The sequence below is a fragment of the Podarcis liolepis genome (genome assembly GCF_965112155.1).
Source record: "Podarcis liolepis genome assembly, chromosome: 3".
Lineage (NCBI taxonomy): Eukaryota > Metazoa > Chordata > Lepidosauria > Squamata > Lacertidae > Podarcis > Podarcis liolepis.
In genome coordinates, this window is record NC_139557.1 from 2,416,512 (window position 1) to 2,442,900 (window position 26,389).

The 26,389-nt window shown below is 42.0% G+C and overlaps 1 protein-coding gene across 3 annotated transcripts in view; it reads left to right on the forward strand.

Moving 5' to 3' along the window:
• PELI1 (pellino E3 ubiquitin protein ligase 1) overlaps positions 1–26,389 on the forward strand; it is a 78,515-nt gene that overhangs the window by 13,755 nt on the left and 38,371 nt on the right. The window contains exon 1 of one of the 3 annotated variants that reach the window (XM_083495249.1): positions 6,074–6,527. The exons of 1 other annotated variant lie outside the window; for it this stretch is intronic. The gene's annotated coding sequence lies outside the window, so the exon portion shown is untranslated. Of the gene's footprint in view, positions 1–6,073; positions 6,528–26,389 lie in introns of those variants that run through there. One more of the 3 variants, XM_083495248.1, reaches the window with a different exon arrangement.

The following is a 26,389-nucleotide window of genomic DNA, read 5'->3' on the forward strand; positions in this document are numbered from 1 at the left end:
AGTCTAAGGTTGGAGACATTTTTTTCAGAAAATTGAAAGTATTTATGAGAGTTGGATCACTGGTTGTGGTATGAGCTCTCTTTTGTATGATTGCAAACAACTGAAAAACCTGTTAGTCCAGAAGTGATGGTGGAAGAACAAAAACAAAAAGCAGACACTAGGGGAAGTGACGCCTCTTTCACAACATTTTCAACTCTGTTAAAAAGTGTTATTGACAGACTATGTCCCTTGGTGCTAGTAAACCCCTTGGCTTGACTAGAAACATGCCCTTTAATTTTTCAGGAAAAGCTATGGCTTAACATATTTTGACTGCTTCTGTAATTCCCGAATATAGCTGCAACCTGTCAGCTGCTGCAAAGGAAAACACAGATCTCCTTTGAACATGTAGCGCTGACAGCTCTGCCTGCATTGGTGATCAGATATTTTTCATAGCGGCTAATGTATTTGATATTTTATTTTTAATTTAAAATAATTTTATATTTTGCTGGTATTGCTGTTTGGAGGCCCAGGGCAAAAAAGAATTTGCTTTGCTTCTCACAACATAAAGGAGCTAAATAAAGTCACCAAATTTCATCTCTATTGCCCACTTCTTCAAAACCAGTTGTGGGCTTGATCTGATTGCGGAATTCACTCCTCATCATTCACAATTTGTGAGAGCTCACATCCAGCACTATTGATTTTACAGAAATCACCACCACCTCGCCTTTTCATCTTCAAATCATTTGTCACCTCCTCAACTTTCTCTTGAAGAAAACTTCTACACTCAAGAGACATTGCTTGCTCTTGTAGTTTCTTCTTACCTCTAAGCATGCAGAAGTTTTTGGTTTTTTTTAAATGTTTCTGCTACGTTGTGAGTTGTCCTGTACTGAATGGACTGTTTGCAAGATTGTTGGGCTTATACTTGAAGTGCATACAAAATAACAAGTCTTTATGCCAGGAAGCATGTGCCTTAGGCTCATTACTGTATTTCGAAAGAATTTGTCATTTACATCCAGAACAGCAGCATTGTAGATGTTATTTGCAAATGTTGTCTAAGCCTTTCTGTATTGGGGGAAGCCTCCAGTCGTTTGGCTCTTACATGGTGATGGTAGAGTTAGATTTCAGAAAGTAATGCTGGGGGCGGTGATAGTTCTGCTCCTTGGTGTTTGTGTGCTATTTAATGTCTGCATTGCAGGTGGGCTGCAGGTGGTCGCAGGTTCCAGGACATGATTTGAAGGCATGTGAAGTTATAGTCACATTGCTGCAGTTAAGCAGATCTGGGTACTGATCTCGATGTCTCAGTTGGAAAAAAACTTGGCATTTTAATATAGGACTAAATAAATGCACCTCTGGCCTCATTTTATGTGCTCCTGAAGTTACCCAATTCTTCCTTTCCATCAGAGTTCCTTCTTTGCTTAACATTTCTTCTTTATATTTATTTATTTCTCCCTCATTCTATTTCATTTCAGAACAAAATTAATTGATATATGTGGTTAATTTCTTTAAAAAAACTTTTTAAATAAGTTTATCCCATTTGTACGAGTTGGGTTCCATCCTCTCAGCTTCAGCCATGCAGGTGTGCATATTTATACAGCACACTACAGTCAGAAAGGAGTTGCTTTCACTTGCTTTTTAGAACAGCTTTGGCATGTTGTATTATCCCCAAGGAAATGTGACCCTGAACAGAAAATAGACTGCACAGCCCTGGTCTACATAAAACCACTGTTCAGACATTTTCTAGGGCTGATGCCCTAGAGGTGGCAATGCTTGCTTGCTGGTGACTAGCCTGGCCAGGCTGTCTGTCTGTCGCAATCGCTTTATTCCAAAGTGTCACAGGAACCACCTTTTTGAAAGGCACCTGGCTGACCAAGATGGCAGAGAAGTAGGCAAACTAGATCACACACTCTAGCAGGCATCATGTGAGTGTACATGTACTCTGCACACATGACATATGTTGTCTGCACACATGACACATGGCATTTCCATTCCTGCATTGTGACATCTGTTTGTTCAAGCAGCAGACAGGTGCAAGGTAGTGCAGTGAACAAGTCAGGCCAAAGTTTTGGAAGACAGAGCTGTACATGCCATACAGATTACCTTCATCTGGCCTGCTGTCTTTAAGTGCAGTAGAGGATGTTGTTTCATCACAAGAGTTGAAGCAAAGTTAAACTGCCGGTCCAGTTAACTTCCACATGTGAACTAAGGGACATACCATCTTGTCCTTTCTTCCCAGACAGCAAACTGTCCTAGACCAGCCCTGGGCTCAAAGACATATGTACATGGCTGTGGTCCTTCTCTTACTTGTTTGATATATGGGATACCATTAAAATTATCAGCATATAATCATCTGGAGCTCCTATAGAAGTAGAGTTTATATAATTCTGTCACAGAGGCCTGCTGTCCTTGAGTCACCTAGCAACAGACATCAAGATGTGAGAGGGAGAAGGGAAGCAGGGCTATTCCATGGGCTTTGCTGAAAGACCAGGGTTGCCCACCCATGAGACAAGGGGAGGAAACTACCTCAGGCAGAAAGATTCCCTGGGGCAGCAGTTCCCAATGTCAATCTTTCTTTTCCCCTTGTTCCTGATGTGTAGATATTCCCTCCTCCCTTCCTCCCTAGCAGGGAGGGGCATTAGTAACTTGGGGTCTGTTCTTAGGTGCCAAAATATCTTGGGGCAGCCCTGTGAAAGGCCAACTGTTTTTGGCCCTTCTCCTACCCTTTATCCCTGTTGTTGTTTATCTTGACATTTGAAATATTGTTACAGAATATAAGGGAAAATAGGGAAATTAAAGGTATAGAGGTGGGGCGCCAATCATATAAATTAAAGGCATTTGCTGACAATGTGGTATGAACATTGGAACAACCAACAGAGTGTGTTCCCAAGGCATTAGAAGAAGTGGAAGGCCTTAAAAGAAACACAGAAAAGACTAAAATGTTGGTTAAAAACATGGACGACCAGTCGAAAAAGGTTTTGGAAATGGTAAGTGGCTTAAAAATAGGTAAGAAATACCTAGGGATTTGTCTGACAATGAGAAATCTCAATTTATTTCAACATTAAACAGTAGAAAGATAATAAAAAGATGGAGATTTGGGGAAGAATGAAACTCTCCCTATTAGGTAGAATCTCAGCCATTAAAATGAATTTCCTGCCTTAAAATGTTGTCAATCCCGATTGTTCAGTCCATCCCGATTGTTAATAACTTAAGTTGTTTCAAGGAAAGGAAAGAATATATTTCTAAATTCATCTGGCAGGTGAAATAGCCTCGAATAACATCTATCAAAACATAAAATTTTGATAGATACAAAAGAAAGAGGGGGCTTTGCCTAGCCAGACCTAGAATTGTATTATGAGGCAGCTTGTTTGTGTTGGCTAAGGGAATGGATTGTATTGGGAAATGCACACATTTTAGATTTGGAAGGCCACAATACGAAATTCAGCTGGCATACATGCCTTTGGTATGAGAAAGCTAAAATTTATAAGCGTTTCATGAACCATTAGGAGAAATTTTTATGGAGTCTAGGAGAAATACAAAAACTTGCCAACTGAAGCAATCATAATCAAGAGACTCAATATAGGTAGATGGTGGGCGACCTATAGAGACGTGGTGGACTTTTCAGGGAGTGAACCCAGATTGAAACCAACGAAAGAAATAAGGAGACAAGTTACTGATTGGTTACAGTATCATCAACATATGATAGGTTTAAATTAGATAAGAAAAATGGATTTTGGGACCAAAGCTCACAAATTTGAAAAAGAGTTAGTGCAGAATAAGGAAAAATTATCATCATTATCATCGAAAATGTATAAACTATTCCAGTGGTACCTTGGGTTAAGAACTTAATTCGTTCTGGAGGACCATCCTTAACCTAAAACTGTTCTTAACCTGAAGCACCACTTTAGCTAATGGGGCCTCCTGCTGCCACCGCGCTGCCAGAGCATGATTTCTGTTCTCATCCTGAAGCAAAGTTCTTAACCCGAGGTACTATTTATGGGTTAGCGGAGTCTGTAACCTGAAGCGTATGTAACCTGAAGCGTATGTAACCTGAGGTACCACTGTATTGGAATGTGAAACAAAAGATGAGCTGGTTAAAGCTTCAATGACCCACTAGGCAATGGATATATTGTATAATACAGAACTAAACCTCTGGGAGAAACTTTGGAAAAAAGATTTGAAATTTACGGCATGCCACACATTGAAAGAGAATTACATTAAAATGATTCATAGATGGTTTTTAACTCCAAGTAGATTGGCTAGGATGTATAAAGTGGAATCCGATTTGGGTTGAAAATGTAAAGAAATGGAAGGACCTTTTTCCATATGTGGTGGACATGCAAAAAAGTTAAAGAATATTGGGAAATGATATTTAATGAGATGGGAAAATGTTTAAAAACAACTCCCCCCCCCCAAACCAGAGGCATTTGTGTTAGGAATTGTCCAGACAAAGGTTCCTAGGTGTCAGAAAAACCTAATTATGTATGCTACAATGGTAGCTTGGACTTTGTTAGCCCCAAAATAGGTGAGGGAGGTCCCTAGCAAGGAGGATTGGCAACTCAGGATGATAGAATATGCAGAGTTAGCTGGTCTAACAAGTAGAATAAGAGAACAAGAAAAACAGGTATTTAAAGAGGAGTGGAAAATTTTCATTGAGTATGTAGAAAATAATTGTGCACAGTTGAACACGTTGGCAGTATTAAGGTAAATTCAATAGCATAACATATTTGAAAGTGATGCAAGATAGGAGAATATAATAATAATAATAATAATAATAATAATAATAATAATAATAATTTATCATTTATACCCCGCCCATCTGGCTGGGCCTCCCCAGCCACTCTGGGCGGCTTCCATAGAAACCAAAAATACAGTAAAAACTGAAGTAGATGGATATATTAAAATATGCAGGAATGGTAGATAGAACCTTGAAAGGGTAGGGAGGGAAGTCATTGAATGTATGTCATGAAATATGTTTAATTTGAAATGAAAAATATGAAAATTATATACATATATGATTATATATAGATATTATAGATATATATAGGCGTGCGTGTGTGTATCTATCTATCTATCTATCTATGAATAAGAGATTCTTTGGGGGACTGTTAAAGTGGTGTAAGAGTGCTTTAAATAATGCTTTAGTTAAAATTCCTGCATTCCAGGGGGTTGGACTAAATGACCCTCAGGGTCGCTTCCAACTCTACAATTCTAAGATTCTATGAATGCCTATGGGCAACAGATGAATTATTTTAAAATGTCTCAAATATATGACAAGAAGAGATGTAACCCTAGTGGTTGGATGAACATGTCTGTGATGCACGTGTGTGTGTGTGAGAGAGAGAGAGAGAGAGAGAGAGAGAGAGAGAGAGAATGAATTGGCATTAGCAGGTATGTGGAAAGAGATGTTAGAAGCAAAGTTTTGTTTGGAAAAGAAACAGAATTTGTTGCTATCTCCACCTCTTTCTTTCTTTGGCTGGTTTTCTACATTTACCATTCTTTTGACAGGTAGAAATTCAGCAGGTGGGGGAGGATGTGAGTCATTGAAATGAATGTGCGTTGCTAACTTAGAGCCGTACGTTTCCTTGGGTCTACTCTATGAGTCTGGCCATTATAATGGATTGCTTGGAAGACATTTCTTTCCTCACCGGGTCAAGTCATTTTTAGCCGCCCAATTCCCCCCCCCCCCCCATGTTCCTTATTTTGCCGGACCGAAGGCGGCAACGCTCATTCCGGGGATCGCGCCTAAAGCCGAATTTGCGCATAATTCAAACAGATGGGAAGCGGGGGGGGGGGGCTTGCCAAAGTCTTTCCCTAGACGCCCCCGCCCCCTTTTTAAAAAGCCAAGTGCGAAAGCTGAATGCACGCAAGTTAAAGGCGCGCAAGTTGCGGGTTCACTGTGCTATTAATCTGAATTGTTGGAATGATTTAAAACCTTGTTTGCAATAAATAAGCAAACAAGTGAAGGCGGGGCTTCAAAAACCAAAACAAAGACCCGTCCAAGGCCTCTGGGCGCCGCCATATTGGCGGACGGGGCCTGGTTTCAGGAGCGCCTCCCTCTCCGGAGGACTACAGTTCCCGTCATCCTCCGCGGGGCGGCGCGTTCTTATGAGGTCACCGCCTCCCCGCCCGCTTCCTGGGCTATATGTGTCTGGGCGCCGGAGCGGCCGCTGCTGCTGCTGCTGCTGCTTCTGCTTCTTCTTGTTGTGCCGCTCGCTGCCCCGGAGGCTCCTCTCGGCTTCTGCCCCGCCGCCCTCGCCGTCTTCCTCGCAGGCCGCGGAGGCCAGCGACTTCCGCCCCCTTCGCGGGACCCGGGCCCCTTCGGACTCCGCTCGGGCCTCGGCGCTTCCCGCCCGGCCGTGTCTCCGGCTGCGGGGCTTCGAGGGGCTTCCAGCGGGAGGAGGAGAACTGTCCGCGAGGGTCCCGTCCTGGGTGAGCCGCCCGCCTCGCGCTCCCTTCCGGGTTTTGCTTCTCATCCCCATTTGTCGGGTTTGGCCGGGACGCGAGGAAAGTGTAAAAGGGGGGAGGCAGCAGTTTCTATGAAGAATTAAACGGTAAAAGCAAGAAAACGGTAAAAGGAAGAAAAGAATCCGTTCGTGTTTCCCCCCCCCCGAAGGCGTCCATGCGCGGGTTCCTGGGTTGTTTTCCGCCTCTCGCGTCGCTGTCTGGAGGGTTGCGGGCTCCGTCCTTTGTCCTCCTGGAAAGGGAAATTGCACAGGCGTCCTCTGCCTCTTCCTCTGGCAAAAAGCTGGCTGTGGTTGTAGTCCTTTTATTTTGGGGTGGCGGGGGGGGGGAGGGATGCCTTTGTCATGGAGCTTTTTCTAGGGGAAATCTCTCCTTTTTAAGGGAGCCCGAAGCGTTTCCTAAAGCTGGGTTTGCCCAGGACTAACTAGAGTACAGCAGTCCTGGACGTTAGCTGAATAATAAAAAAGGCAGAACAAAGTAAGTAGTATTCCTTTGTTCTAATGTGTAAAAGCTTTTTTCTCCTGTGTTCTTACTTATATTCCCACCTCTAAAAGGAAACGCAAGTTTTTGGTGTGGTGTTTATCCTTTTAAAGTTTCCTTTTAAAAATTGGCCTTGTGTCCTCGGTCTCAATTAACCCTAGTGTGATGTATTTGTAGCAAAGTTATTTTCCTTCTCCGGTTTCCTTTAAAGGGCTAAAATAGAGGAGGAGGAGGAGGAGTTGTTTAATTTCTTATTTGTTTTTATCAAAAGAGGAGTACAGTGATTTGAGATGGTGAGGGTTTTGATGTTGTCATCTTTGTGCTTTAGTTATGATTTGGTTCAATCTGTCAGTGTGTCATCTCTTAAAGAGAAATCTTTTACACCTGCTCCTACTAATTTGAAGTTCTGTGTTATACTGTTTCGTTTAAAAACCTGCATGACATAGTTCCATGAGTCTTGGCTTATGACATTGTACTTTTCTGTGAAGTGTTTTATCTTGGCTGGGAGTCAACTGACTTTTTCAGTACAATCATTGTGATTCCTCTTCTTGGCTTTCTATCAGCTGAATTCCAATTTTATCTCTTCTGAATCTGAGCTGTCCAGCAATGGAATAATTTTTTCTATGCTTAACTTGTAAGGGGGAAGGAAAGTGGAGTGGCCAGAAGTGAGAGTGAAGCTAAGTTTCTTGTTTTCTATTTTGTATCTCACAAAGCATATTATAATGAAAGGTATAGTAGCATGCTGGATGTTTATATTAGATGTGCTGCTTATAGTCTAGGGTGTCTTTGCCTGTATGCTATACTTTGGGTTTAAGATCTTTCATATAAATTGATACTTCCTGTAAACTGTCAGTATTACCTAAACATCTGGTCCACTGACAAGATATATTTTCATGCTTGTGTTCCCAGTTTGATATTCAGAAAACATATTTTAAGAAAACTAATACGGGGATACTAAAAAGGGCTCCTGAGGTTTTGGCCCTATTAAATAAATGCAGCATTGCTGTTGATCTTTGGAATTATTGACTGATGAATATGGAAAAACTATGAATACACCAAGGCCAACTACTACATACATCGACTCGGAAGTAGTTTCAAATGAACCCAAGTGCCTTGTTTCAAAATGTATTATGTTTGAGGCACAAGATCAAATGCACCACTTTTGAAGTCTGAGCTGTCAGCAGGTTTTATTACCACCCGTGCACTTCAATGGTGTTTTTTAAAAGTTTTGTTATTTGTGAGCTTACGTGAGAGATTCTTGGAAAACTTGTTGAAATGGTTTAGAGACCTCAGTGTGGTCAGGGTTTTTTCTTCTTAATAGAGTTTTTAAAAATCTAAACTGGCAAATAAAGGTAGAAAAGAGGATCAGCATGTGTAGCCTTGACTTGTCTCTCCCCCCTCCCCCCACTCCCAGGGTGGAGAATATATTGATTTTGCTTTATAGGTGGTCTTACTTGCTCCTTGTACATGCTTCAGCTTCAGATATAATCAATTATGACTGTTTTAAGCCTACTGTGGATATGCCTGGTCTGAATGGTGATCACTCTTTGTCTGTCTGACTGACCGGACAGGAAAGGGATTTGGAGGCTATGGTGGATTAGTCAGTGAAAAAATCAGAAAAAATAAAAATAAAAAACAAACTAAAACAATCATTTATCTTCAAAATTTATCTGAAAAATAATAATTGTGGTTTAATTTTCAGTAGCAGTTTCAAGTATGATGTAAAATTTAAGTTAGACTAAAGATTACTAAATTTTAATATAATTTGTTATGTCAGTGAGTAACTGATGAGAAATTGAAGTAAGGAGTAGATGGGAAGTTGGGTCTATAGAAAAAGACCATCATTAATTTAAAGTTTTGAGATTATTAGTTAATGTATTGATGTTCTTTTTGTTTTGTGTTGATGGATATTTGTTTTTTCTTTTTGGTGTGTTAAAGTACATAATTAAAAGAAAAGAAAAAGAAATGTTGATTCAGTGGGGGCCTGCTGTGAAAAAGGCAATATATTAGAGATCATTAGGAAAAGAATGAGCAAATCTATGAGTCCACACTTGGAATACTCTGAACGGTGTTGGTTGCCACGCCTTGAAAGGGATGTAGTAGAACTGCTGGAAAAGGTTATGAATAGGGCAAGTAAAATGATCAGGAACTGGAACAACTCGCCTAAAGGGACAGCTGACACTGTTTGGTGTTATTTAGCTTAGAAGTAAGGCACGTAAAGTGGGGTTATGATAAAAGTGTATAAAACCCTGTGTGGCATGCAGAAAGTCCCTAGGGAGACGTTGTGTCTCTCTCCCCCCCCCCCCCCAAAAAAAAACCTAATACTGAAAACCTTAGGTTTCCCAATGTGAATCTGAGTTTTGTGGAGTGCAAGACAGACAAAAAGAAGTTTTCACAAAGCACATAGTTAAACCATGGAAATTTGCTACCACAGAATGTTGTGATGGCTACAAACTAGGATAGCTTTAGAAAATGTTTAGACAAATTTATGGAGGATAAGACTATCAATGGGTACTTGTCTGCAGGATCAGAGGCAGTGCCTTAGTCACTGAGAAGATTAGTTGCTGAGGAGCAACAGCAGAAGAGTGCTATTATTGCCCTCATGTCCTAGTTGTGGGCTTCTCAGAGGCATCTGATTTGCCATTGCAGAAACAGAATGTTGGAGTAGATGGGCCTTTGGTCTGATCTAGCAGGGCTTTCAGGACCCTCCTCCTTGCTCCAATTTTGAAGGATTGCAGTTGCATGTATTGGACCGGATGTGGGTGTGTAGTGCAACCTGACCTGCATGAAGAAAAGTCATAGGCCTAAGCAAATGTTTGTTGCGGACAATACATGGATTCAACACAAGAGTTTTTCTTGTGATGCACAAATGCCAAGCTGCTTCAATTCAAATGCTGTTGGGTTCCCACTTCACTCCCCAGCCCCAGCAATAATTCTGGTTTCCCTGTACTAAATTCCAACAGCATAAGTCAGGAAAAGTGTGAGTTTGCGTGTCCAGAGCTGGTAAATATAAAGAGATTTTATGTCAGCCTTTAGATACAGTGGCAGAACTGTATAGCTTGTGAAGGGAAAGTAGTATCTTCAAAATGACATAATTTATTTTCATAAGCTTGATGATACAGACCTAAATTCCTAAAGCTATTGGAAGTCTAATACAGCTTCATTCTCAGAAATAAGATAGAGGCTATGTTTAATTCATATATTATGCCACCAATTAATGTTGATGAAATTGAGCACAACCAGAGATAAAGCACTTAAAAACCCCCATTGCTATATAAAAAGGAATGTGATAGTCATACTACAGTAGTTTACTACACAGATGTTCTGCTATTTAGATTGGTACGATTTTAAATGGATATTATGCTAGCTAGGGTGTAGAATTGGAGGTTTTCTCTTTTTGCAGGAAGTCAGATGAATCCACCTTCATATCAGTTCTGTAATCAGGCAAATACTGAATCACAGAATTGTAGACTTGATCCTACAAAGCAGAATATAATAGTGCCACTCTATTCTGCTCTGGTCAGACCTCATCTGGAGTACTGTGTCCAGTTCTGGGCACCACAATTCAAGAAGGACACTGACAAACTGGAACGTGTCCAGAGGAGGGCAACCAAAATGGTCAAAGGCCTGGAAACGATGCCTTATGAGGAACGGCTAAGGGAGCTGGGCATGTTTAGCCTGGAGAAGAGGAGGTTAAGGGGTGATATGATAGCCATGTTCAAATATATAAAAGGATGTCACATAGAGGAGGGAGAAAGGTTGTTTTCTGCTGCTCCAGAGAAGCGGACACGGAGCAATGGATCCAAACTACAAGAAAGAAGATTCCACCTAAACGTTAGGAAGAACTTCCTGACAGTAAGAGCTGTTTGACAGTGGAATTTGCTGCCAAGGAGTGTGGTGGAGTCTCCTACTTTGGAGGTCTTTAAGCAGAGGCTTGTCAACCATATGTCAGAAGTGCTCTAATGGTGTTTCCTGCTTGGCAGGGGGTTGGACTCGATGGCCCTTGTGGTCTATTCCAACTCTATGATTCTATGATCCTGTGGATCATGCAGTCCAACCCCCTGTAATGCAGGAATCTTAACTGAAGCATCCATGACAGATGGCCATCTGCTTAAAAACCTCGCATGATCAAGAAATGGGAGTCTCTTAAGGAGTCAGAAAGTTCTTCCAGATGTTTAGTTGGAATCTCCTTTCTTGTAACTTAAAGCCGTTGGTTCAGGTTCTGGCCTCCAGAGCAGAAGAAAACAAGCTTGCTCCATCTTCTATGTGATGGGCCTTGAAGATATTTGAAGATGTATTCTCTTCTGCTGACCTGCTTTCTTTAAAACGGTAGATTAAAAGGTGACCAAAAAAGGAACTGTGTACCTCTGCTTGATTCTCTGTTTGTTGATCATAGTTCTGAGGATGAAAATATGCAAAGATCTACTCCCTTTAGCTTGTCCTTGCTGCAGCTTTTGAGGCATTTCCTATTTTTAGAAGACATCAAAGGACAGACTCAGTAGGTTCCCATTGAGAGGCAGATCTCCAGCTACACAATTCTGGATTCTGTGTAATTAGGAAAGGAGGAAGGAAAATTTAAAAATCTGATTCCTTTTGTGCTTCTCTCAACCTGTGTTTAGGTCTGTACACCAAAACATGCAAGAGATCCAACACTGGCATTATTTCATCTGTGTTGTATTTCTTTCAGTGTTAGAAACTGGCATAGGAATGGTAGGAGCCATGCTGCTCCTGGGACCTAGGTTATGGGTGGCAAAACAAAATGTCTAGGCACATTTTTTTTCCTGCCCTTCTCTTCTCATGAGGTGGCCAAAGTATTGGAGTAGTGGTAGGAAAAAGAGGCTTTTTCAGCTGCACTAAAGACATGTCTTTTGCTGCTGCAGTGATGGGGAAATCAGGTGTTTGGTGGGGGTAGTGCAGCAGCAAAAGAGGCATATCATTTGCTTCTGTTGTGCCTGGCAGACCAGCTTACTGCAGCTAGGCAGGGGGAGATGCTAGGCACCAATAGTGTCGCCTGGACATTTCCATCCAGTCACAAATGGTTGGTTGCAAATTGCAACTGGCGCCTGGCTAATTTCTAACGCTGGTTCTTACCCTGGAACAAAGCTCAGGAGTGATGTCCTAGATCAGAGCTCATCAAACTAAGGCCCAAAGGCCTGATAGGGCCCACCGGGCTTGTTAATCTGGCCCGCAAACCTTACAGACCCTGCCACCCGCTCGGTCAGTCCCTGCGCTGAATAGGTGCAGTGCAGAGGCCTCACCACACGGAGACTGACTTCCGTGACGCGGCACGGCTTGGCTTCTGATTGGCTGCAGGAAGCTCCAGCAGCCTATCAAAAGCCGTGGGCAGCGACACTGGCATGGCTTCTGATTGGCTTCCTTCCCACTGAGGCGGTTGAGCGAGAGGAAGCAGCGGCGTGGAGGCTGCCCAGGCGGTGGGTCCGGCCCCCGACAAGGTCTGAGGGACAGTGGACCCTCCTGAAAAAGTTTGCTGACCCCTGTCCTAGATCTCTCTAATGTGTTTTTAGGCATCATAAATATGTGCTAACCTAGCATATTAGGTTTCTAGATTATAAGGCATAGGCATGGGCTTGCCATATTAGTGTGTGTGTGTGTGTGTGTGTGTATGTGTGTGTAATGGCTAGTAAAATATCAGGCAGATTATTAATAATTTTTGAGTTAACAATTTGGTGATTGGCATTTTTCAGTTTATTATTTCATGGTAAAGTAGAACTTGGTCATAGTTGACCATCACCCAAATTGATAATAAATCTAAGGCCCTTGGACTATACCATAATGGACTTTCCTGCCATGTGCCTCTCTTAAAATAAACAGAACAGAACTAGGCTTTCCACAGCTTCATTGAAGAAGGTTATCTCTTATGCCACCTAGGAGCAAAGGAAGGTGTTGGTGTGATAGCAAGAAAAGAAATGGGCATGTGTACTCCAGGATTCTTGCAGAAGTAAGGGAAAAAGTCCTTTCTTTGAAAGAAAGATAGAGCATTTTCCCATTGGCCTGTGCAGTCAGTCAGCTCAAAATGTATGTGCAGTGCTCACAGATGAGCGCTTGCCATTGCCTTGAGATAGTGTCGTTGGGGAATCTTCTCCTTGCTCATTTGATTACATCAGTAAGAACTAGCTGGAACAGGGGTCAGCAAACTTTTTCGGCAGGGGGCCAGTCCACTGTCCCTCAGACATTGGGGGTGGACGGACTATATTTTGTGGGGGGAAATGAATGAATTCCTATGCCCCACAAATAACCCAGAGATGCATTTTAAATAAAAGCACACATTCTACTCATGCAAAAACATGCTTCTTTTCTCATCCCTCCATGGTCACAAGAGCCTCCTTCCTGGTGTGGACAGGAAGAAAACTATAGTGTGAGCTGAAAATGTGGTGCTTTTGTTGGACTGTATCAGTCCTTGTGTGCATCTGACTCTTAACACCTATGATCTGAATATGCATCAGATTCAAATGAAGATATGGGAACATTAGACTTAAGTCACCAGCATTATGTAATGATGGGTAGGAGGAGGAGGAAAGGGCCAAGGGCTGGGCCTGGTCAAGTATGCTGTTGTAATTGTGGGAAGAGGAAGGAGAAAGGTCTTCCACTGCCTCTTGCAGTGCCTTTCCTTGCCACCTACAACTTTGCCATCCGCAGGCAGGTGAGGTGAGGCTTCTCTCCCACGTCCCAGACGGCGACAGTAAACTCAGATCAGTGTTTACAGAGGTAAAGTGTGCAATGGGTGATTCTGCATGCAGCTTGCAGATGCAGTTGTTCCTTACATGCAGTCTCAAGCAATGGCTCACATTTGTAAATGAGCTGTTACAGGTTAAACGCCGGCAATCAAGCTTTCATATTGCCTGATGTCACCTAACTTTACAACAGAGTCTGTTCTAAAGTTCAGTTGTGAGTCAAATAATATGTCCCAGCCCCTTGGTTTCTCTTAGATCCAGGAACACACAGGCTACCTTCAATGCCAAACCATTGCATTTAGGTGTGACTGTTTGAACTGCTGTATAAGTGAATGATAACAATTTGGTAGGTAAGGACAACATACAGTTGAAATAGCATGGAGCTAAGCTACATGGCTTGTATGTGATTAGCAAAAAAATCTGAAATTCATTACATATGTAGCCTTTCTATAATGTAAATATATTCCTTTCAGAGAAAGTCATAGCTCATTCCACTTCTGTAATGTACCACCAGGGATATGTTGCTAATTCTAAAAATATGTCAGTTCCTCAGTTTCCCACCATCTGCTGTAAACTTTGCTCCACCCTCTTTTTTGGCTGTTGTGTACATGCAGGTTTTCCTCTGCAGAATGAGAAAAAAACAAATGTAGTTAGTAGTTAGAGTTTCCGTGGTTACTTGTTTGATTCCAGGAGATAAAAGGAAATAGCTTAAAGCTTGTCTAGTAAACTTGGGGAACAAGCATAAAATTAGCCGTCTTATGTGTGCTGTTGACTTCTATTTATTTTAGTTTTCGTGCAGTCTAAACCTTTGCATTTTATTTTCCTATCTTGTTAAAGTGAAAATTTCATTTGTCCATAGTTTTGTGACTTCTTCATAGACCAGATCCCCTTGAATCTGTATAGGGAGAAATAAGTGCATTCTTTTGCTAGCGTATCAGATTGCCTAACCAGAGGCGAACTGCACTGTGCCTGTATATCAGAAATTAAGATTGTCGCTACTTTATAGGGCGGCAGCATGGTTTGGTCATGTGCATTACAGTGTTCACAAGGTGCTGTGTATAAACAAATGTAGATCACGAGAAGCACGTAAATAATAATTCATTCAATTATGAGTCAGTTTGATGAGTTGTACTTATTAAATCATTTTAAATCTTTTGGCTCTTGCGGTGTTTCAGCTCACTGATCTCTGTAGCACAGTTCATGTGGCAGCTGCCTGAGTAAGCCAGCTGAATGGCATTGTACAGTATATTGTTTCTATGAGGCAACTTACATGATGGGGTTTAGCAGCTTTTCATAACCTGTGCTACTATTTAAAATGGCAGATATTGGTCCTCTGCCAAGCCATGTGCAGCGTTTAGTCATGCTTTGCCAGTTAACTCTAATATTTCCTTCAGAGATCACCTTGATGGGTATTTTAAAAGGGCGGTGGGGGGGGGGAATGATTAGCAAGTGGAAATGATTAGCAAGTTCTGCTTTTGTTCCTCAAAGCCATAGCTGCTATATTCCTGGCTCTTGGCAGACTCTGCCTGCAAGTACTTCGTGTTCTGCAGGACTTGTGCCTGATTTAGAGTATTGCATGTACTGAAAGCTCCCAAACCAGATTTTGTTCAGTTTTGTACTCTGCATCTAGTTTTATTAAATTCCCTTTGATTCTTGCTTTTCATGGAGGATTTTAGGCTTCACCAGTCAATACTGGTGCATGGAAATAATAATAAATAGCCGCCTTCATTCAGAGGAGTGTCTTTGGATTGAGCTACTTCATGGTGTAAATCACAATTAAGAGGCTCTGATTAAACTTGTCAGGTTTGTTTGTTATTAATATCTTAACATCATGATGCAATTATTCCCCAGGCAGTTTAAAAAGCTGAGACAATTAGTTCTGTGAAACTTTTGGCTAGCCTATAGTTTTATTTGTTTCAGGTAGCCAGTAAGGCTATGTTTGCATGTAATGCTAAACTTAGGTTTAGTAAGTTCTATGGTCACACAGCTCAAGCCCTTCTGCTCTGCTCCTGCCTTCACACAAGTGGGTAAACTGGGAAGGGAATAACTTAATATGTCTAGGGCTGTGCTATAAATCGATATACTGTATTGTCTGATAGCACATTTTAAATCAAACCATAACTTTTTAAAAAATGACCCTGCTATATATTTCAAATTGTGTGTGTGGTATTCAAAAAGTTAGCCCTTGCTAACTCCGCCTCAGTCAGCTCTTCCCTGCCATCGCTACACAAAGAACTGCAGCCTCTTTCAGTTATCACAACCTCTTTTGGTTATGCTGCTGCAAAAATCGCCTTTGAGAACTAGTTAAAAGCTGAGCAAACATCATGCCTTCTGTGGGATTGTGCTGCTTCTCTCTCTCTCTCTCTCTCTCTCTCTCTCTCTGTGTGTGTGTGTGTGTGAACTGTTTCCCTTCTGAGCTTCCAAGGAACTTCTCTTGCTCTCTTGCCAAGTAAGAGGGAACTCCCCCCCCCCATGCTTGACTTGCAAGTTGCTTCAGAATAGAAGAGGGGGACTCCCTGTGTTTGTTGTGTGCGCTTTTCTTGGGGGGCAGAAGCAGCCCACAGGTTTCTTAATGAACCTAGCATATGAAGCTCCTCAGTCCAAGCAGGAGGTAAATACTCCTGAGAGGCTTGTTGGCTTGCAAGTTGCATCAGAGTAAAAGAAGAAAAGCACCCTGCTCTGCTGTTTGAACCTCTTCTATCCCCCCCCTATTGGCATCTGTGTCTCCCCCCTCGTTATGCCCCCCATTTTCTCCTCCAGCCCCACTCCCTACCCTAGAACTCCTCTCAGTTCTCCTCTTCCCCCTTTGATAGCTCATATTTGTAGCCTCTGTGTGACCCAACGCTCCGAACGCCTGCATTTCTTGGAGGCTCCTGAGGCTGTCGGACAGGATGCCCCAAGATGATGACAGGCTGCATGGAAGTCTGTGAGCTGCTTCTGCAGAGCCAAATACTCACCATGCTCCACCACAAAAAAAAAGTTTTGGCTTTTTTAAAAAAAAAAAAGTGGAGGAAGGACCTGGCACTGGCAGATGATGGATTAAAAGCAGAAAAAAAGCTAAAAGATTATGTGTCTATATGCCAACAGTGAACACTGAAAAATGCCCTTTGATATGGTGGAAGAGACATGAGGCATCCTTCCCAATGTTGAAGGTGCTTGCAGCTAAGTTTTGGGCTATCTGAGGAACAAGTGTGCCATCTGAAAGTGTGTTCAGAATGGCTGGCAATGTTCTTCAAAGACAAATGGTGTCTGTATTGCCAGAGAATGCTGAAATGCAAATTTTCCTTGCAAAACATATAAATTTCATTTAATTTTTTTTTGTTCTGTAAAATTTTACACATTCCTTCTGGTTTGGCCTGGATTATAAAAGAAATGAAATTTTTTCTGGCAATATGAATATATTGTTTAATAATCTTTTGTTCTGTTGAAATTTATCCATTCCATTCTTACTATTTTGGTCTGGTTCAAAAAAGAAAATAACTGAGGTTGTAGGATGTATAAGACTCAGTAGTGAATTACGTTTGAATATCTAAAATTGTGGCACTGAATTGACTTTTTTCTTATTTAGTAATGTAATTAATTTTTTAGGGAACATTCTCTCACCTTACTTTTGATATCTATTCTGCTGATTACATCTACTTTTATCATCGGTATGGTAGTACTATAACATAGCAGTTGTAACATTATGTTAAAGTAAAAAATTATCCATTTTATAATAAGACCCATAAGTAGTAGCTCTCTAGAGCATTACCACTTTCATTTCTACATAGATGCAGCACTCTGCTCCTATTGTTAAACTCCTTAGCATATTGTCTCTCCTTAACATATACTTTGAGGCTTCAAAGCACACACACTTCAGTAATCCAGTAAGGCAGACCAGTATCACACTGATTGTTAATACCAATGTTATTGTATTGTGTTTTCCTGCTGTGTAATTAACCATGAACAAGCTATGCCTCAAAAGGTGACCTATGCAAATTTTTCTTGACAACCGTATACCCAAGGCCATATATATATTTCTATGGCATAGTGATCCATGCTCTTTGCCAAGAAAAACTGAATTTGAAACTGCTTTGGTAGTCACAGGCAGGAGCAAGGAGTTACAGACAATATAACCGTGGCTCACTACAATTCCTACTAAGCGCCCTCCCACTTTCTTAGGGGTTTCACAATCCATTACCAATATATATTCACAATCCATTTTTTAAACACACACACATAAAAGAAGATGAGAAACTAGATTAGAAGCTTGATTTTAAAAGCTACGTACATTATTTGCTATGCACTGAAATATATATATATTTTTCTAGTGCAGCATACACAGTGCTGGCAAAAATAGCATATAGATAACTAATTACATGTTTTAACTGTGAAATTAACAGTAGCTGCATTATTTCTAATTATGGTTATTCAACATTCTCCATTCAGTTCTGCAAAATGAAATGATTTCTCTGTTGAATGGCATTGAGAGTGGACTAATATGACCAAATCAAATTTTGTACAACCGTCATCAGAAATAAAACTTGCCAAGAGGTGCCAAGACACAGACCAGGCGTGCAGGGGTTAACTAGCTGGTGGGACCTGTCACTTCCCTTCTGCCTGTTTGAGAGGATGCGTCAACAGCAGCAGCAGCAGCAGCAGCAGCAGCAGCAGCAGCAGCAATGCTTAACCTCTCCTCCAGTGCAAACGCCCCGGGCTTTGCAGCAGTAGCAGCACTTCCTGCAGGATCCGTTAGCTGCCCCACCAGTGTGTCAGGCTGGCATGGTGCCCGCCTCTAGGTTCCCAGGCTGGGCTGCGGCTGGCTGCTTCCTGGAAGGTGGTGCTTGTGCTTCCACCAGGGCAGAGCACGTGCAAAGTGCACAGCTGGCCTAGCCAAGGCATGGGAGCAGAGGGGTTGTGCTTGCTTTCCATGCAAGGCTTTCTCTGACTCGTGTCGCAGCTGGAGAAACAGCACTTCATGGGGCCAGCTGCTGCTTACTCAGGGTTCGGGTGGGGACGCAGAGGCGGCAGATTTATTCAGTTGCCACACAGTGGCACCAAGACTTTTTGAAGTGCTTGCAAGATTGCTAAGTATAAAACTACTAATACACATTTTAAAATGCATCTGAACCTAGCCATATTACTAGATTGTAAAGAGGTGGAGGAGATAAGTGACTGGAAAATATGTATTGTTAAACTTGGATGTGGGTGGACTTCAGGCTTCCGTGATCTCTCATGCTCCATAATCTACTGTATTTTTCGCTCTATAACACGCACCCGACCATAACACGTACGTAGTTTTTAGAGGAGGAAAATCTGTAGGCATGCCACCCGTAGGCCTTCCCTCCATAACACGCACAGACATTTCCCCTTACTTTTTAGGAGGAAAAAAGTGAGTGTTATGGTGCAAAAAATACGGAAGCTGGTCACCAACTGACATCCTCAAGTGGTGATGGCAGAGCCAGCCTGTACCCTATAAGCCACTGGGATGACCTAGTTATAAAGAAATCCTCATTTGAGTGCCTGCAAGTTAGGGATTCTGACTTCAAACCCTAAACTTTCATCTGGGAGCTGGGCAAAGACCTTGTCACAGAGAATAGTACCATTTTGTAGATGAACTCTGAAGCTGAAAGTCACTTTCAAAGGTAGCCCCATGTAGAGTGCATTGCAGTAGTCCAAGCGGGAGATAACTAGAGCATGCACCACTCTGGCAAGACAGTCCGCAGGCAGGTAGGGTCTCAGCCAGCATACCAGGTGCAGCTGGTAGACAGCTGCTCTGGACACAGAATTGACCTGCACTTCCATGGACAGCTGTGAGTCCAAAATGACTCCCAGGCTGCACACATGGTCCTTCAGAGGCACAGTTACCCCATTCAGGACCAGGGAGTACCCCACACCCACTCGCCCCCATCCCCCCAAAACAATACTTTTTGTCAGGATTCAACCTCAATCCATCTTCCAACCACCTCCAGACACTCACACAGGACATTCACTGCCTTCACTAGTTCTGATTTAAAAGAGAGGTAGAGCTGGGTATCATCTACATATTGATGAACACCCAACCCAATCTCTCCCAGCGGGTTCATAACGATGTTGAAAAGCATGGGGGAGAGGACAGCTCTGAGGCACCCCACAAGTGAGCGCTCAAGGGTCTGAACAATCACCTCCCAACACCATTTTCTGGACACAGTTCAGGAAGGAGCGGAATCAGATGGTCCAGAAGGATACCATGGTCAATGGTATCAAAAGCCACTGAGGGATCCAGCAGAACTAGGAAACAGCTTTGTTGTGGATAGCAGCAACCAGGGTCTGCATCAGGTGAGGGGAGTGTTGGGATGGTAGTAGAATGGCTATTGTAATGGCTGTGGTAGTTGTAAAATGGAGTAGGGAACCTCAGGCTCTGGGGCAAAGTGCAGCCACTGGAAACCTCCCAGCAGTTGAACTGTGGACTGCAGTCAAGATTGTACCTGCCTCTTGTTTTAAGATGTGGTGCTTCTTTATTCAAGTGATCTTGTGATGAGATAACCAAGTTTGCAGAGAGTTGTTTATTTGTAAGGTTTCAAACCAAGGAAGCTCTCCAAACTAGGAAAGAGAATAGCAGGTCAGATGTAATATAAGTGAAGGCCCAGTTCTAACTTCAGGTATGTATGATTATAAGTTGGTAGTGGAGAAAAGCAACTTGAGTGTAAACTTAACTCTGCCGCCCCAAAGGTTGTTCTAAAAAGAAAGGTCTTAATGTTTTGAAAAGATGTTAAAAGGTTCTGTAGAACCTGCTCTACGTTTGGAGCCAAGGCAGCTGCTCATCATTATTCTGTCAAAATGCACTTATTATGAGGAATGGATGCATTTCCAAAATTTATTCATAATCATGGTTTTAGAAGATTTTTGTGGAGAGGGTTCTTTTTTTAAAAAAAGTATCCTTCCCCTAGCACAAGCTTCCAGCATGATCCAATAAAATAGTCTTTGAACCTCACCACACACATTATCTCTTTTAATTCATCAAAAGTGTGAGATAAATATTAGCCTCCTATAATCAGCATGCTTAGCTCTAGTAAATGCATGAACTGGTTAAGACTATAGAGTAAACAGTCCTGTCAGACTCAACTAAGTCACACACCCTCACCTAGAGAGGGTTACCAAAAACCATTACTCTTTCACCATGTGAATCATACCAGAAAGGACATCTGGGCTAATTGCTCCGAAGTAACCCAAGGTGTTTGTAACCTGAGGTACCACTGTATTAACTCTAAAATTTATGGAGAGTAGAACAGGGATTGGACATGGGTTTTTTGTTCTGCTAATAGACACTACAGTGGTACCTCGGGTTACATCCGCTTCAGGTTACAGACTCCTCTAACCCAGAAATAGTACCTGAGTTAAGAACTTTGCTTCAGGATGAGAACAGAAATCACGCGGCAGCAGCAGGAGGCCCCATTAGCTAAAATGGTACCTCGGGTTAAGAACAGTTTCAGGTTAAGAACGGACCTCCAGAACAAATTAAGTTCTTAACCCGAGGTACCACTGTATTGCATTAAGTTACCAATTAACTTGTCTTTTTTTATTTGCTTAAAAGCTTTAGGACAGCTTTCCCCATCCTGTTGCATTCAAGATGTTTTGGACTTTAACTCCCCTCAGCCCTGACCATTGGCTATGCTGGCTGGGAATAATGTGGATTGCAGTCCAAAATTCCTGAAGAGCACCAGGCTGTTTTAGATTTTAGCCTTAATTTTTTTCATTACAGACTAATTGGTAGTATAACATTGCTGCTAAAAGCTTTCGGGACTACGGTAAGTAGGCTGAAAATGAGTAAGGCTGCACCTGCCTTGCCTTCTCTGTGGTGAAACATCATTCAGAGTATCTAGTTGTCCTGAGTCATAGCAACATGACAAAATTAAACAGGTAGTTCTGCTTATTGCATTGTTTTATTGAAGACTATTGAAACCTTCAAAAGTCTGGAGATCAATGACTATTCCTGCCACAACTTTGGAGGACAGTTTTTGTTTCAAGACTGAGTATATTTTGTGCGTGTTTCTTTCAGGTATGACGATTTATGCATTGGGTTTCTTTGCCCATTAAACATCTGAGGGCTTTTTTCAGATCCTGGAGAGGTACATCTGTAAATATAGAAAATATAGAAAAAAATATAATGTTGGTTACAACTGTAACCTGCTTAGTATCTGGTTATTTGCCTCCTGGAAGCACAAGGAGTCAGTTCAGATGTAACCATGCAACATGCTTACTCTCCTGATCCATGGTTTGGAGAATCAGGAACATGTTACTTCTGTTTGTTTGCTTTAACAACAACAACAACAACAACAACAACAACAACAACAACAATAACAATAATTTATTATTTATACCCCGCCCATCTGGCTGGGTTTCCCCATATTACCTTTTAGGACAAAATTTCCCCTTCAAGGTGGTGGTTAAGGTGTCCAAAAAATACAACTACCCCATGGTCTGGAAGATCTGAGATGAGTTGTACTTGTGCAGCTGCCTCCCACCCCTGCTCTCCTTGTGCACTTGGCTTAATAGAACACTTCCTGGTTTGTCCAGCCACAGTTCACAGTGACTTCCAATCTGGCTTGCGTGCTCTCCCTCAACTGCGACTGCATGCCAATTACTTTTCTTTACGTTTTTGTTTTATCTGCATAAGTGATTGGGAGACATTGGCTATGCTCCTGCCTCTTCCAACAATCAGCAAAGAAATCACTTGAAACATGTTGACTGATGGATGTAGTAGGACTAAGCTTGTTGCAGGTTGAGGTGGTAAAATGGGTTTGTGTCACTTCAGAATGCAGATGGAAGATTAGTCTTTTAATGCATTCAAATGGAAAGTGGAAAAAACTGGGAACCATAGAAGATGACTCATCCTCCCAGCTGAGGAGTGGGGTGACTAAGCTGGCTGTGCATGTCAAGGAAGCACCTTGAGATCTTTTGGTGAAGGGCGGTATAGAAATTTAATAAATAAAATAAAATTTCCTTGCACATAAGAAATAGCAGGGCAGGGGAAGAGCAGACTCAACTCTTGATATGCCAGTTTTCTGCTTGCATGCTTTTTTGTGGTATTCAAAATTGGGAGGCCTCATCTGTGGTGGTACGGGCTATTTTGCCACATCATTCCCATCTCATTCTGTGTAAATAAAGTCTTATGTCGCTGTGTTAATTACATATGTCATCTCAGGACTGCCTTGTAATATTCTAATAAATCTACTTCCAAAATCTGAAACTTTCAGGATTTTCATGGCTTTCATGAAAGTGTGAGCTCTGACTGACAGAAAGCTGGATGTGGTTTTAGAGAATAAACTGTTTTGGAAGTATTTTGTCTCTTGTTTGTTTTAAGCAATATTTCCAATAAATGGTTCTCAGTATTTCAGGCCTTGGTAGCTAAAATGTGTGGCATTCTATGACGACTTCCCCCCCCTGAAATGTGTGTTTAACAAATCTTGGCATAGACAGTAGTGCTAACATGGAACACATATTGGAATAAGTTTCTGTGCCCATTTCAGAACACTGTGTATACTGTACTTTGTTCATCTTTCAGTATAATTTCAATAAAAGCTAGAAAAGGGGTTTGTATTAATAAAAGCTAATATTATTATTTTTCAAAATCTGGGCTTGAGATGTAGAAAGCATTTGGGCAAACTTGCTGCATATCCCAGCCTAATTCAATGAAATCTGCTGTGTACTGGTTATTGGCTGCTGGTTCCTTGGCTACTAGAACCTGGAAATCCTTAATTGCACAATATGGTTTGCAATTAGGTGTATTGGACCTATGCTTTTATTTTCATTTTGGAGTTTATTTGTTGGTTCCCCCTAAATAGTTTTCCTCCTTATCAAAAAGGAAGGTTTTAAAAAAACATTTAAAGGAGACTATCTTCTTGCTTGCCCTCCCTTTGATAAAAACGGAGAGATTGGTGGCATGAGGGCTTTGGGGGGCAGCCCTTCGGGGGGGGGTGAATGGGAGAAGATTTAGCTGGCTGCCTCATGCTGAAATGGGAGGTTGAGTACCATGTGAGAATGATGGGAAGTGGTTTTTATTTTTGTAAGCAGCTCAAGCAAATGCATGTCTACAGTGGTACTTCGGATTACATACGCTTCAGGTTTATTTAATATATTTTTTAAATCTACTACTCCTTAAGGCCCTCCACTGCTGCAGGGAGCCTCAAGGGCCTTGGCTGCTGTGGGGAAGCATGGCGCACCCTCGCCTGCCACGGGGAGGTACAGGTGCTGCTGCCGTCATAGATATACATATTGTGATATTTAGCTGGTGATATATCGTGATGTTTGTGTCACTTCAGAATGCAGACTAGAAATCCATTATTATGGCTGTTGTTAGGCTACCAGTACCTGCATGCAGGAAACTCACTCTCTATTTTGTAACTGTAATGAGGCATGGAAGTCATATCTTGCTCTCAATTTCTCCTCTCTTCCAGAAATACTGTAGTCTTCAGTTATACAGAGGTTCAAATACCTTCACCTTATGCCTCCAATAAGAAATGCAAGCAAATGTACCTCAAAAATATACAGACATTTTTACCCTGTTCAGACCATTTTAGTTACAGTCATTGTCCTAAATAGTGTGGAGAACCTCCATGGAGTAGAGGACGATCCCTGTGTCGCATGTTAACTCATGAAGTACAAGAGATCTGTGGAAAGTTGAGTGCCAGGGTGGGGAGCCTGGCTAGTACTTGCCTCTGCTCTCCCTCGTATGTTTGCATACATCTGAATAACATGAACATCAGAATAGGGGTATAGTATTGTAATGCACTGTATTTTTCGCTCTATAAGACGCACCAGACCACAAGACGCACCTAGTTTTTGGAGGAGGAAAACAAGAAAAAAAATATTCTGAATCCCAGAAGCCAGAACAGCAAGAGGGATCGCTGCACAGTGAAAGCAGCAGTCCCTCTTGCTGTTCTGGCTTCTGGGATAGCTGCGCAGCCTGCATTCGCTCCATAAGACGCACACACATTTCCCCTTACTTTTTAGGAGGGAAAAAGTGAGTCTTATAGAGCAAAAAATACAGTATTTAAGAAACCTAGAAATTTAATGATACTGGGTTTGTACCAAGGAGCTCAGTATATTGCCTCTGTAATTCAATATCAAGAGAATCTAAACTACTTCTTTGAAAGTAAATTTCTAATGTTCATGGTTGCTGGGAGAACTCTCAAGAACATGCTGGTGGACCTTGTGGAATGTTGACAGTACAGTGAATTGGTGTCTATGACTTTGCTACTTAGCATGCGTTTCAGCATGAATGCCCTCTGCATATTCATGGCCATTGATATTTGCTGGTTGTTGTTATTATTATTATTTCTTGAATTTATATACCTGCAGGTCTCAGGGCGGTTCACAGAATCACATCAGAATATAAAACCATAAAATAGTCAAAATAAAAACAGCAACCCAATAACCCCCCCAACACATTTTAAAAGGGCATAGGATGTCAATCAAATCAACCAAAGGCCTGATTAAAAAGGGATGTTTTTGCCTGGTGCCTAAAGGTGTATAATGAAGGTGCCAGGTGAACTTCCCTGGCAGAGCATTCCTCAGATGGGGAGCCATTGCAGAAAAGGCTCGTTCTTATGTTGCCACCCTCTGGACCTCTCGAGGAGGAGGAGGCACACAAAGAAGGGCCTCAGAAGATGATCTCAGGGTCCTGGTAGGTTCATATGGAAAGTCCTTGAGGTATTGCAGTCCTGAGCTGTTTAAGGCTATATAGGTCAAAACCAACACTTTGAATGGGGCCTGGAAACTAATTGGTAGCCAATGCAGTCAGACCACACCGGAGCCAGACGGTGTAATATACTCAAACCGCCTGGCTCCAGTGAGCAACCTGGCCGCTGAATTCTGCACTAGCTGAAGTTTCTGAACCGTCTTCAGAGGCAGTAATCTAACCCTCTCTTACCACTCTGTTCCAAAGATTCTAAATTTGCAAAGGAGGAGAAAATCACAAGTACAATTAAAACTGAGAAGCACTTAGTAAGGGTTCTGTCAGACTGAATTACTATTGTAGAAAATGAGACAATATCAACTCACTTATAACAGTTCTACTTAAATATTTAAGACTCCCTGTTGTGCCTTGGTATAATCTTGCCCAGTGGCTGTGTTTGGATGTAACACTAAACCATAGTTTAGCGGTGTGTGAACGAGCCTCTGACTCCTACATTCCCCCTTTCCTTTTTTCCTGTGATGTGGTCAGGTAGGAGGAGATTAGAAGAGTCTCCATTTTCAGCTAACCAGAGTTTGTCATTTCTATGGCCAGTCGCTAGATTACGTGTTGGCATAAGAGTTCTAGAGAGTACGTTTAGTTTTTGAAGTTGTCACCATTCTCCATCCCATTTCATATGTTGTGCAAGTAGCAGAGATGGGAAGCTGAGGCCCAGACCTTTCACCAGGCATCAGGAATGGGTGAGAGTTGGGTGCTTCTGCGCAGTCTTGAAGCAGGTGGTGTGTAGGCCTTGCCTCCTGGGCAGTTGCTGAAGGAGGAGTAGGTGATGAAAGCATGGTGGAGTAAGAATTGTGGGGGCTGATTGGATCATTTACACTGCAAGTGGTTGCAGGTTGTTTCTTAGAATCTCTCATAAGGTCAAATGTGAAAATAGTCTGGCGCTGGCCATTGTAGGAAGCTTAGACAGAACTAGGCATACTTATGATTATGATTATTTGATTGATTTTATATACCACCCTATACCCAGAGGTCTCAGGACACTCTTTAGCGTCCTTATTCTCTTTGCTTTTAGTCCCAACTCAAGTGATCTTGAAAATATGAACTTGTGGTTTGGTCACTTGGAGGT